We start from the raw sequence: 13,300 nt of genomic DNA, 5'->3' as shown, positions 1-13,300 counted from the left end.
AAATTCTGTGCTAGAGTCTACCTAGCGTCCAAAAACCCCGAGTGATATGAATGCGGAGTAGAATCTACGCTTCTTATGGCGTGCCTTACACCATTACGGAGCGCAATCTACTCTTTATGCGAAGTTTTACGGGCTTTTTTGGTGCTAATTTCAATTCGCATTCATATCACTCGAGGTTTTTGGGCGCTATGTATGCGGAGTAGAATCTATTCTCCTTACACCGGTACGGTGTGGAATCTACTCTTCTTATAGGCTTTTTTTGGTGATAATTTAACTTCGCATTCATATCACTCGAGGTTTTTGGGAGCTTTGTATGTCGGCTTGGAGCGCCTTCATTTTTTGCGATACTTTACGCATCGCCACGGAGTTAGTTCAGTTGCCTGACTGATTTAAACACAATTAAGAAAGACCACAGCTCATCCTCTCCTAAGTTTGTATTTTATTACCATATTTTTACAGAGAAGAAGGCGTCTATTCATATTAGAGTCAAAATTATCAGTTCTCTAATCTTGTTCCTTAATTTCTAAATTGTATAATTTTTTAACTCTTCACCTGCGGTTTGCAGATTGCCTGCGTCATATGGACCTCGGCAACGGATTTGACTCCTAGATTTTTTAGAACAGTGTACAGACATTTTTACGCGACTAACGTCATTGCCCTGCACTCAGGTCGAGTGGTTTGATGTGCAATGGGTTGACGTTTGCGGTTGGGACTGGCGTTACAGGTTGCAATGGTTGAATGCTTGACTGGCTCAGCGTCCATAACGCAGAGACGACCTAAAGCGTGATGCAATACTAGCTCGTCCCATACTTCAACTTGTCACCTGATTCGAAGTTTTGCTTGTCGCTCTTCTATTGAGGTAAGAAATTGAGTAGTACAAAACTTGTTTCTCCATTGAAAATTTCACGCAGAACAATTGCAACTGACGAATGGTTCGAGCTCGACTGAGAGAAACCAAGTTTTTTTGGCAAACGAGGGGTGCGTTAGTTGACATGGTGAACTTCAAAAGCTTTCCCATTCGATTTGGTTCCCTCTGGTGAATTAAGTGATTGCACCGATTAGAATTATTGAGATTGATGGACATAGCGATAGACAAAGAGCACAACAGGAAATGGAGCGATTCCATCGCTTAACAGGAGTGGCTCTCACTAAAAGGGAAAATGATGAGCTATTGATAGGACCCGCTACCGGGGGCTGATCATTGAGATCGATGGACAGAGCGATAGACAAAGAGTACAACAGGAAATGGAGCGATTCCATCGGTTGAAAGGGGTGGCTCTTCTGGACTAAGGGGGAAAATGATGGACTGACTATGAATAGGACCCGGACCCTAAACTGCAGGCTAATTATTGAGATTGATTGACAGAGCATTAGACAGTAATAGGAAAATTGAGCAATCTTATAAGTTAAAAGGAGTGGCTCTCATAGATCAGGGAGAAACATGATGGTCTAACTATGAATAGAATCCTGAACCGTGGGCTGACTATTGAGATCTATGGACGGAGCGATAGACAAAGAGCACAATAGGAAAATCAAGCAAAGTCGGAATTCAGTCGGTTGAAAGGGGTGGCTCTTATAGACTAAGGAGGAAAACGATGAACTGACTATAAATAGCCAGTTGGAATTTTTTAGCCAACGTGCGTTAAAAATCCAGAAAAATACAAAACCTGCAAAAATAGCATACAAAATAGCAGAAAATTCAGGAGGCTGCGCCGAGGATGGATCTAATTAGAACCGAAACGCGTGTGCAGTTGGCTCCCCGAATGGTCGTAACTACTGTTGCATACCAAACAGCGTATCTCTTTGAGGGGAAATTGTGCTCATAGGAGCTTTTTCCCTCGGTATTGAGATTTCCAGTTTTCTGGATTTTGAAGAAACGTTGGCTAAAAAATTCCAACTTACTGTCTTACGACTCGTGCGTCTACCGCAATGAGTTTGTGACTCTGAATAGGACCCTAAGGTAGACGGGGAGGGTGTAGCGCGTAGCGGTGTAGCCGTGTCTCGGCGCGTGTCGTGTCGTGTGGTCAACGGTCGTGGCGTTCCCTTGTCGAGAGTGCCGTTCCCTTGTCGAGAGTGCCGTTCCCGGGTCCGACCCCGTTGCCCGTCCGTTCCTCGCCGATGCCGGTGTCGCACTCTCCTTCACACGACTTTCCATCCCATCCCATCCCATGCCATGCCATCCCGGCCTCAGCCCGGGTTCGCACCGGTTTCGACTCTATCGTCGTCGATGCCCAATGCCCTTGCCTTGCACGAGTGACCGCCGCCGACTCTGACACCGACACACCCGCCAGCTTTCGCCCGCCGGGATTTGGGTCACACCCATCCCCCCCCCCTGCCCTGCTTCGATTCACTTCCACTACACCCGTGGGCGCTTCGTGAACAAGTTGTGATCCACGAAAGCACGCTCTCGAAAGTTGCCATCTCGGCACGAGGGGTGCGTTGTCCAGGGTCACTACTGCCGCACGGTGGATCGAGTCAATAGGAGGGGTCGGACAAAATTTGGAAACTTTAAACGCTTATAACTCCGTTTATACAAAACTTTGAGCTTCTAAAAGTGGTTCAATTGGTTTCCTCGTGATATTGTTTACTAGAAGCACCCCTCGACATTTAAAATGTGACGGGAAAACATCAAAATTTGCAGTTTTAGTGGAAAATGTCATGTCCGACATCTTTAATTGACTCGATCCACTGGGCCGTGCAATGCAAAATCGCCGTAAACGCCATTATACATTTTTTGGAAACAATGTATCATATCAGAAAAACTTGTGTACCTTGGGACAGTGTGTTTACAGAATTCTTTCGCAAATACTGTCAAGAACTTTACCTGAAAATTTGAGGTGCATGGGTGAAACAGTTTTTATTTTATGATGTGTTAAGTTCCAAAAAACGAGGGAAAATTTTGATGGATTTACGGCGTTCTTACTTAGCACGGCAGACTAGAGCTCCTTTCAGGACGAGCATGGACACAAAATTCTGTTTTAAGATACATTCGTTCTGGCGCATTATAAATAACGAGCTGAGATTCCGGGTAAACAGTTGTTTTTTTTTTGACAGGGTGGTCGAATAGTGCTGAGTCTGCACTATTTTGCGGGGAGAGGAAGGCTGAAAAGTGGGAAAATGTTCAATTAAAGTCAAGAATCTTTGAGCTCTAGTTCAGGCATCAGGCTTAGGCTTATACCAATGTATGTGCCTAGGCTGAACGCTCCTCCCTTCATTCTTGCACTGATACTCATCAGAACTCAAAAATTTTGGACTCTACTTCAGATCCGAATTAAGGGGGTGGCCACATGGGCCGCGGCCCATGGCGGCAAATTTAGGGGGCAGCAAATTTTGCAATTTTTGTAAATGTAGGTATAAGAACAATCGGGTTCAGAAAAAAAATTATCAATGAGAAAAGGGGACACAATCTCTCTTTCCTGAGAGTATAGTAATTTCTAATTTTGTCGTTTTTCGGTGATACAAGAGACAGCATCTTTAATTAGTCGAGTTAAGAGAGGAACTAAACACGAAATTTGGCCTGGAGCTCAGCGCAGAGAGGAATGATGACGAGGACTTGAAATGAAAAGGACAAGCCCTTGGCGCGGCGGTCGGCATGTAACGCATATCAGCGCCTACAAGACTGCATGAATACTTCACCCATTGCGCCAAACGCAGTGCGTGCGGTCAGGAGCGGTTGGCGTGAAACGCATAGCGCCTACAAGAGTGCAGGGATACCTCACGCATTGCGCCAAACACAGTGCGATCAGCGCGGCGCAGCGGCGGAAGTTAAAATTATTAAACTCCATTTATGTTTTATCTTCCATAATTTTTTGGTTCATTTCTTATAAATGGAGGACCTTGTCCACACAGAGATAGGTTTTTTTAAGAGTTTATTTATTGTAACCTTCCTAGGAGGAAATATATACAATTTTCTCAGAGATAGGTTTGCGGAACTTAACTTTCGCGCAAAGTTCCGTGAAATTTTGCTAGTAGTGTTGACAGGGCTTTCGCAGAAAATGTATCCAACACAAGTAGGTAAACGCGTCCTATGCAACATTCTCCCTCCGGCACGTTCATTTGTTGGTTTTTATTGATCTTTCAAAACGACTGAGAAGGGGGCGGCAAAATTCAGGCGGCCTGTGGGCGGCAAGTAGGTAAATCCGGCCCTGCTCTGCTTGAACTTTTTGGCCTTGCAATTTCTCACAAAATAGTGTGAACCCAGCACTGTTTTACCACCTTGTTACATACAGTTTGGACCGGATTTTTTTGCTATTTTTTGACTCACCTTATTTTTTTCGAGCCGCTTTGGAATCGAAAATTTCCTTCTCACCTATCTGTTGCGCATTTGCGACATTGCAACCTCTACATCTGGTCAAACTCTCCATGCACGGATAGGAATCAAATTCTATTGCAGGGTTGTTGCCATGATTCCAGTCTTGGAGTCCCCGGTAAACTGGCAACCCTGCTAATGTATTTGATCCCTATCTGTGCATGGAGAGTTTGACCAGACGAATAGGCGTGGACTCTCAACGGAACGTAGGATATCCCCTCTATTCCGGCCCGTACATGGAGAGCTTTTTTGAGTTTAAGAGTTAGTTTCAGAGAAAACCAGTGATACCACCATGTTGATTGTTTTATTAAATAGTACTTAAATACTTAAATCATAAACCCCTCACACATGTAAGAACTCCATTGCCAAGCCAATTAGAAACGAATCTTGCAGGGGTCATACTCTCACTGTAAGGGTGAACTTTAAAGGACACTGAACGTCTTTTTTCGCCTGTGCATTGTCCTTTGATCTTGTTTACTGCATCTTCCAGAAGAAAGGAGGAGAAGAAAACGGAAAACCCCTTACACCAACTTTTTTCGTGCTAAACTCACTATCAGTCCAAATATCCTGTTATTTCTGGCAGCTCTAGTTCTCTTTTATTTCCTGTAGTATCCTACTAAAGCCTCGAGTAGGTAAACGTTCCGACTACATTTCATCTGCGGTTAAACGGTTTGCGTGATTCCTCAATCTGCTTTGGTCAAGTGGTGGAGAAGCGCGCGGTGAGTTGAACTGAACCGCAATGAACCAGTTTAAATGGAGCTGCGGCTGGGCACGTCCCGTCGAGTCGGGATAACCTGACGCGACTCAGCCACCGGCCGCGGCACAACTACCAACACAAGCGCAGGTACAGGTGCAGATACGCATGTTGCGCTGCGGGACGATGCCATCGCATCCAGTCCAAAACTCTTAAACTCCAGCTCCAGCGATTAGATCACCGGTCTCACCATCATCGGGACGTAGTTACGCTGAAAGAAACTATGTCACACGCAAGTCCTATGCACATAGGTTCTTTTGACACGAAACGCCCAACTATCGCGTAACATCGCGCTCCGGTTAAACCGACACTTGCGGGACGGCTGCCAGAGCGCAAAGCCACACTTGTCGGCTGTCGTTTCGCTACTGGGCCTCGGAAATATTCTGCCAAGTTCAGAGTAAAAACGCCGTATATGCATTCGAATGTTGCCAATTTTAAAGTTGAACTTATTTTTATCGGGCTGCATTATGTTGATGAAATTACCTTTCTCCCGATCACTTTTTATCCGGTTATCAGACGATAGCTATTTCGATGATATTAATCATCATCATCAGGTCTTCGACTTCGACTTCGGTAAACACTAACAGTCACATCTTATATTGTTAAAATTTACTAAAATTTACTAAGATTTACTAAAATTTACTATAAAACACTTTAAAAACTCGTGGGTGCACCCGTCGCGAACGCGTTCTTATCACCGGCGTTCCGGCCAATTTCCAATTTTCCCCTCAAAAAATGATTATTTCGGAAGGAAGTCATAAATATTTTTCGTGGTAATTTTTAGACGTCTTGCATCAAATTACGAACGAAATCCTTTAAATAATCGGACGAGAAGAGAGAAGTATTTACAAATTTTCCTGAAAATCTGCGACTTATCGAAGGAAATAGGACGTTCCTCCTCAGCACGGTCGTATTAACGCTCGGTTCTATCATTTTCGGCCTAGAACCTCTCAGTATTTGAAGAGTTTGTTATGCCTTCGTGATCTAATTTTTATCGTCCGGTTGAAATTACAAATCGGAGCTCACGATTTTTAGTTCCAAAAAATCCCCCGGTGTCAAAAGGAAGATGTCAAGAAGGGCCAAAATCGGGCAAAATCGGGCCGCACCCCCAAGAGTTTTTCATGTTTTGCAGTTGATAACGTACATTCTACGGAAAAATGTATGTTTCGGTGCTAAACACATTTTTGGACTTCAAAATAAGGGTCAAACCTTGCGCCCGAAGACCAAAATCCGCAAATATTGACGTTTTTTCATTGTTCCGCATCAAATTTTATGCTGCACGCTACAGAGTCGAAGGAGTGAATTTTAGATATGTTGTTCGGACCAATAAAAACGCATGAGATATTCAGTCGGTCGCTGAACACTTTGGGTCTAGCATGAAATTTGATGTGGAGTACTGAGAAAATACAATTTTTTGTGGATTTCGGCCGTGGACGTAAGTGTGGGCCTCGTTTTTGAGGCCAAAAAGTGTGGGTATCGTACAGAGTCACACATATTATTAAACATTCGTCATCAACTGCGAAGTATCAAAAAATCTCGGGAGTCCGGGAGTTGGGCGATTTTGTCCTTATCGACACCCCTGCTTTGGCTTGATACGACCATTAATCGTCAATTGGAAGCTTTTCGAAATAGGTCCTGGGGTTATGGGTAGACGTACCGATATACCCTATGAACAGCGTGTGTCGGAGCTTTAGAACCTTAGCACCAGATACGAAACCAAAGTAACCACCTTAAATAATTAAAAGTGGGTAAAATATGTTCAATGTCAATGATATAAGCGGGAAGGAATTGTGCATAAATGACTTGAATAAAATACACGATTTGCCGTGACAAGACTGGACGATTTTTATCATAACGACAGCGGTTCGCCCACTAACATTATCGCACGCATGGCCGCATGGTGCGCTTGCGTCATGTGGTTGCTCTGCCTCCCATCGAATGTGGACTGCTCTTAGTTTTTGTCGCAGATATCCGATCAGATTAAAATCACAGACATTTGTTACAAGTGAGCTTTTGGATCTGACACACTGAAAATAAAACTAAATAATGATGGGACTATATTTTGCAATGAGGAGCCACAATGTCTGGCTCATTTTAGAAACGACATACGTGCCTTTAGTTTCCCTGCGCTGATACGCGCTTTTATGATTAAGCTAGGAACGGTAATTCCTCATTGCAAAATGAAGTCCAACTTTCAACCTTAAAACTTACATGGGTGGTTTCACGATAACTGAAATAGTTTTGTCACCGTAACAGACAACGCAGTTTTCGGTCATATTTTTAGTAGTAATAAGAATCATTTGAATTTTTTTTGCATTAATCTACACAAGGTTACGTTTTAGGCTTTTCAACGATTTATCGCTCTATTTTTCAATTTTAATATATAAATGACCGACAATGTGCTGTCTGTTACGCTGACTTTTTACCGCGTAACAGACAGCAGATTTTCGGAATTTACATAATATTAATTGAGAAGTAAAGCAATAAGTCATTAGAAAGCGTTATAATGCGTAACGCTATGAAGATTGATGCGAACACATTCAAGTGATTGTCATTTCTACTAAAAGTATGACCGAAAAATGTGTTGTCTGTTACGGCGACAAAACTATTCTAGTTATCGTGAAACCACCCAGATCCGCCTTTGTTTTTCGCGACTTTTTGATAAGATAAATGAAATAAAATTCTCAAGTTTTTCAGAAGATCTTTCAAAGGCGGCAACGGTGTTCTGGCGATGAGTCCCGGGAGGAAGAAACCAAACTCAAACACATTAGACATGGGAGGAGGCAGAGGACGGCGGAAATACGGTTCGTCTACTCTACTTTCTTCCTGGACAGGCGCTTTCTTCGCCTTCGTCACATCTTCACCTCTTCCTCAGTTCCTCATTGTCTCGCTGCTCTCAGTCAGCTGTAGCGTTGCGCCACTCATTTTCAAGGTGGACAAAAAGCCCAAGAACTTACAGCTAGAGTGCAAGTACATAAATCCTAAGCACCGTTAGGTCTTGCTAACATCGCACAAGTCCCCTATGACTTCGAGGACCCAAACGGCATCGATTCATGGATTTCTCATTGAGAAATTATCATTTCTATGCCTTGCTTCTGGGGCTCCATTGTCGGATCATAATGAAGTTTTACGTCCTGTTGTATTGGTACCGAAATGAACTAAGTCCCTCACAACCTAATTTTTGGGATACTGGAGGGCGTCTGCTTTATCACGGAAAAAATTAAATTGCTGATTTAACAATTCAATTGCTAAAAAAGTGACCGCAATGTTTCAATGTAGATTTTACAACAAAAAATGCTACTCTAACCACCCTCGTGGTTAAATTAGCTTACAATAGTGGTTAAAGTAGCTTTTTTTTTTGTTATAAAATCTACGTTGAAACGTTGCAGTCACTTTTTTAGCAATTGAATTGTTAAATCAGAAATTTGATTTTTTCCGTGTGGTTTGAAAACTTGCAGACTGTTTCATCAACCCAACTCGACGAAAACAACTATCCTGAAAAATATTCCACTGGAACTGAGGTCGCCTTTTCCATATATATTCATTAACAGATAAAATAAGTAATAATCTTTTTTTCAAAACCTGGCTATTATGAAAATACATTTTTTACAAACCCTCGTTAAGATCGTAATGAAAAGTTTACCGAGAGTTTATAGGATTAAAATTTCGGTGTATAGGGCATCGACCCATTGCCACTACGTGAGGCTATTATGAGATGATCATTACAAATTCGTCGCGAGTAATGAGTCCTGGGTGTGATGTATAATCATGATTCGATCCGCGCAGTTGGCCTCTACGCTGCCGCATCGTGGCTCACGTAAACCGTAGAAACGATTATTTAACATAAAAGTGGTTGAAATACAAACGACCCAAAACACAAAATGGGTCAGTTGGGCTGGTCACAGAATCGTGTTTCGATACTTGATTCTTTTAGATTAGCTAAAAGTAATAAAATCTGTCTAAACAGCAACTTTCTACGTTAATATTAAACGAGATATCGCGTTTTGAAAAATTCGGTTAAGACATCATCCACAGCAGTAGTGACACCCTTGATTTTTCACCTTGTTTTCATCCGAGTTTCACGTGAAACTTTCACGTTGAGTAACCAGTGTAAATAAGAGGACTCACTGATTAATGAAAGCAAGGTGAAAGAAACCAAGGGTGTCACTGCCACGGTGGATGACGCCATGAACTGGATTTTTCGAAACACGATATCTCGATTAATATTTAACGTAGAAAGTTGCTATCTGAACTTATCTTATTATTTTTAGCTAATCTACAATAATGAATCATCAAAGCACGATTCTTTGACCAGCGCAACTGACTCACTCGAAAAGACTGACGCGATAAAAATCTTAACTTTGCTGTTCAAACGACACAGTTTAGGGAACTTTCGGGGAAAAACACAAACAAGCATCTGACTTTCTTCCCGAAACCGTTGCATAGCTGAGAGGGTCTTGCGGAGAATGAAGGGTGCTAGAGAGCTTAATTCCACTGTATTTACAAACTACTTCACCGTTACAGTTTTTGACACGAACAAACGTGACCGCACGTACCACTGCAAGCAACTATTACTGCTCCCAAGCTACTCACATTGCCTATTTTCGTATTGAAGGCAAATTGGTCAGAATGAAAGCAATACGAGCTTAGTAGATTTTAGTTCACCAATAAAATGTTTGATGGGAATAAATGTGACAGTATTTATACAAACAACCATTACTGCTCCTGAGCCACTCGCATTGCCTACTTTCGTATTGAAGGCGTGAACTGGCCGTCCAGTAAAGTCACATTTGCGGTACTAGGAAGATTTTTCGGTTGGGGATATCGATGACTAAAGTGCAAAACCACGTGCTTCTGTTTGCAGTGTTGCTGACTTCCTGCCATTTTTCATTTTTTCTTTAGCAAGCTGATCAACGTAATATCTTGAAAATTGCCTTAATTTTTACGCTCTAGTAGCAGAATACTCTGTGTAAATTTCAAAACATAAAGTTGGCTTGTTCCTCTCCGAAAAAATGAAATAAGAGAGCGGAAATTTTAAAATACTGCGATGGAAATGGATGGATTTGTACTTTGGTCATCTGTGTGGTACCTGCGATTAAGGTTTTATCTGAAGGTACGGTATCAACGCCATCCTGTTTTCAAAGGTGCCATCTGAGCTTGAGGTGTTTTTTCACCTGTAAACGCATGCAACTTGACAACGAGGAGGCCGTCAGGATTGAGGAGTCGTTGGGAGAGGTCAGTCCTGGAGCGCCCAACGGGGGTAAAGTGGGGGGGGGAGGGGCTGAAGGGGGCGCCCATGAGTTGACAATGAGGCGAGGATAATGCGGGAGTAATCTCGGAAGGCGTTGTTACACATGCGATCAAAATAAAATAAAGGGAGGGGGAGGGCGAGGGCCGCCCTCGACGAGACTATGTCCAGTTGATTTTTGTCGTCGAAACTGTGTCGGTGCACAGATGCCAAGATGACTTTCAACTCAGTCACGCGTACAGAGAAAGTGCAGGATGATGCACGTAAGTTCATTTTCTCCGTTTTGTTACTCTTCAAATTCTAGATTGATAACGTTGGGACGCTACTTTAAAAAAAGAAAAGAAAAGAAAAAAAAGAAAGAAAGAAAAGTTTAATTTTGTTGCTTTTGTTTGGAGAATTAAAAGTTTTGTTTGAAACAATTCATGGGTTTGAATAAAGCAAAATCAGCATAACGTCCGCCTCCTAACCTGCAGTGCTGAGGAAAAACGCCGCATGAGCCTTTAGACAGTGCCAAGTTTCCTTCGATAAAAACCCAAATTACGGGGAAATGTGTGAATATTTTTATCCAAAAATTTCAGACAATTTTTCACGTAATTTAATCTAAAATGTCTGAACATTTCGAGGAAAAAAATTATGAGCATGAATGTCATTAAAAGTACATATTTTATCAAGGGAAATTTGGCAGCTCTCGAATGTTCATACGGCTTTCTTCCTTAGCACGGCGGTTTCATGGTGCAGTGGTTGTAGCGCTAGCCATATAATCAGGAGGTACCAAGTTCAAGTCCCGGCTAGGAGAAGCTTGATGGTCTCCTGAATGATTGCTGATGGCTTGGTTACCTGAGGTTAATTTATGCGCGGGGACTGCAAGGCAGTGTGGGGGGATGGGGCTACAACTGGAAACATAGGATTAGCTCCCCGGGGGCATTTGAAGAGTACGAAATAAAAAAAACAAAGAAAGAAAAAAAAACCCGAAAAATCTCCGACGTGAAATTTTCGGTCGGAGATGTCCACCAGCTTCCTTGAAATAATATCATTTGCGAGTGAAAACGATACATCGAAATGCAACTACGCTCTTTCATCTCGGGACGAATCATTCCTTCACCGTGGTAAACTTTTAGAAGCCGGACACTCAAATATGCGGAAGTTCCGTACGCAGCTTGTGCAGTCAGGAGTGAATTTCAAACCACCCACGCTGAAGGGCCTTAAGCACTTCAATAATGGCGGTAAGCACTGTGCTTACCGCCATTTTTGAGACACAAGTCAAAGTTTGCGACAGATACATTCCACCATAACCTTAAAATTCCAGATTGATATTTCAAGTCACCACGGAATTTCAATGTGGTTGAATGAGAATATACCCACGCTGGGACAGCCAACAACGCTGCCGTGCTACGGAAGAACGACGTATGAGCATTCGAGAGTTGCCAAATTTCCTTCTATAAAATGTTCATTTTTGAAGAAAGTTATGAATATTTTTCCTTTAAATTTTCAGAATCTTTAGGTAAAATTGTGGACTAAATCATCGGAAAAATTGGGAGGAAAATATTCATGAATTTACCAGGAAATTCGCGTTTTATGAAGGAAATTTGGCAACGCTGAAGGTTCATACGGCGAATTTCCTTCGCATGGGAGGACAGGGCTCAGGTGGAAATTGAAGTATGCCCTGACGTCGCACAGTGGATCGAGTCAATCAGAGAGGTCGGACATGAAATTTTTGACTAAAACTGCAAATCTGGATGTTAAATTTGTCACCTTTTAAATTATGAGGGGTTGTTTCTGGAAGAAAATGTCACGAGAAAACCAATGACATCCTTTTAAAATCGCAAAGTTCTGTAAAATTGGAGTCATAAGCTTTTAAAGTTTCCAAATTTTGGGCGATCTCTCCCGTTGACTTGATCCGCTGTGCGTCGGAAGAACGACGAACGGTGGGCCCATGCGTCGCCAGGACTCGGGAGTGTTGGTGTGGAAACGCGGTTGGGTGGCGTTGGTGTGAGTGAAGTGTGTTGGTGTGAGTGAAGTGTTGGTGTGAGTGGGGTGTGTTGGTGTGAGTGAAGTGTTGGTGGTCGGGATGGGATGGTCAGGGCCGTGACCAAGCTCCTGGCGACTCCTTAAAAGGCGTGCTCCCAGTCGGTCAATGTTAGCGCGCGGCCTTACTCAATCCAAGCCTCCGACGTAATCTACCTACAATGTTGAGGAAAAATCGCCTAGGTATCCGGGGCTCGTGTTCAATTTACGCGGTTTTTGACACGGCAGTAATCTACCGTAACTATTCAAACCTGCCGTGTCTCGAAGAAAATTCGCTTTTAACGAGTTCTGGATAATATGAGATCACTCTAGGTGCTGCGTGGCCTAGTCTCAAGCAAAGACGTTTAGAGCGCATAAAATGTTTCAGATTTTCAAGGGGCTTTCGTAGGTATGCCCTGAAGTTCGGCATTTTCCTACGAGCTGAAAAATGGTGAAATCCTTCACGGAAAAAAGGACCTTCGCCCGTAAACACTTAAAATAAAAATCCTAGGGCTTTTATGAATTTGCAGTTCAAATTACATGATTTTAAGGGGAAACAATTCAAATTTATGATTTGCTATGTTCAGACCAAGAAGGTTCTGTCATGTAGGTTATGCAACTTTACATTTTTATAGGTCTGAAAGTTAGCTGAACCTTTTGCAACTGTCATAAGGACATTACATGGGCTAAGGAACAACACCGCCTAACTGACAATATCGGCGAAAGTGAGTGAGTGACTTTGCCGCATTCTTTAGTTTCAATACGCAAGCTAATGTTCTTGGTTTTTTCCAATTTCACAAGAAAGCGTTGTAAAGACGCCGCACTGTATGAAAAATTCACAATATAATTTAACCTCAAACATACAAAGATGGCGAAGTTTTTTCATGTACCACAAAATCGTCAGTTTGCAGATAGGGCGCGGTAGCGGTATTGTTCCTTAGCCATCGATTAGAGAGAATTTTGCATTGGCATCTTAACTTCTGGT

At 42.5% G+C, this 13,300-nt stretch overlaps 1 protein-coding gene across 2 annotated transcripts in view; it reads right to left on the bottom strand.

The window, feature by feature from the left end:
* LOC109030895 (CD109 antigen) overlaps positions 1 to 13,300 on the bottom strand; it is a 121,023-nt gene that overhangs the window by 67,942 nt on the left and 39,781 nt on the right. The gene's annotated exons all lie outside the window — the stretch shown is intronic.

This window comes from Bemisia tabaci, chromosome 5, assembly GCF_918797505.1.
Source record: "Bemisia tabaci chromosome 5, PGI_BMITA_v3".
NCBI classification, from domain to species: domain Eukaryota; kingdom Metazoa; phylum Arthropoda; class Insecta; order Hemiptera; family Aleyrodidae; genus Bemisia; species Bemisia tabaci.
This window is presented reverse-complemented; position numbering and strand designations above follow the sequence as displayed.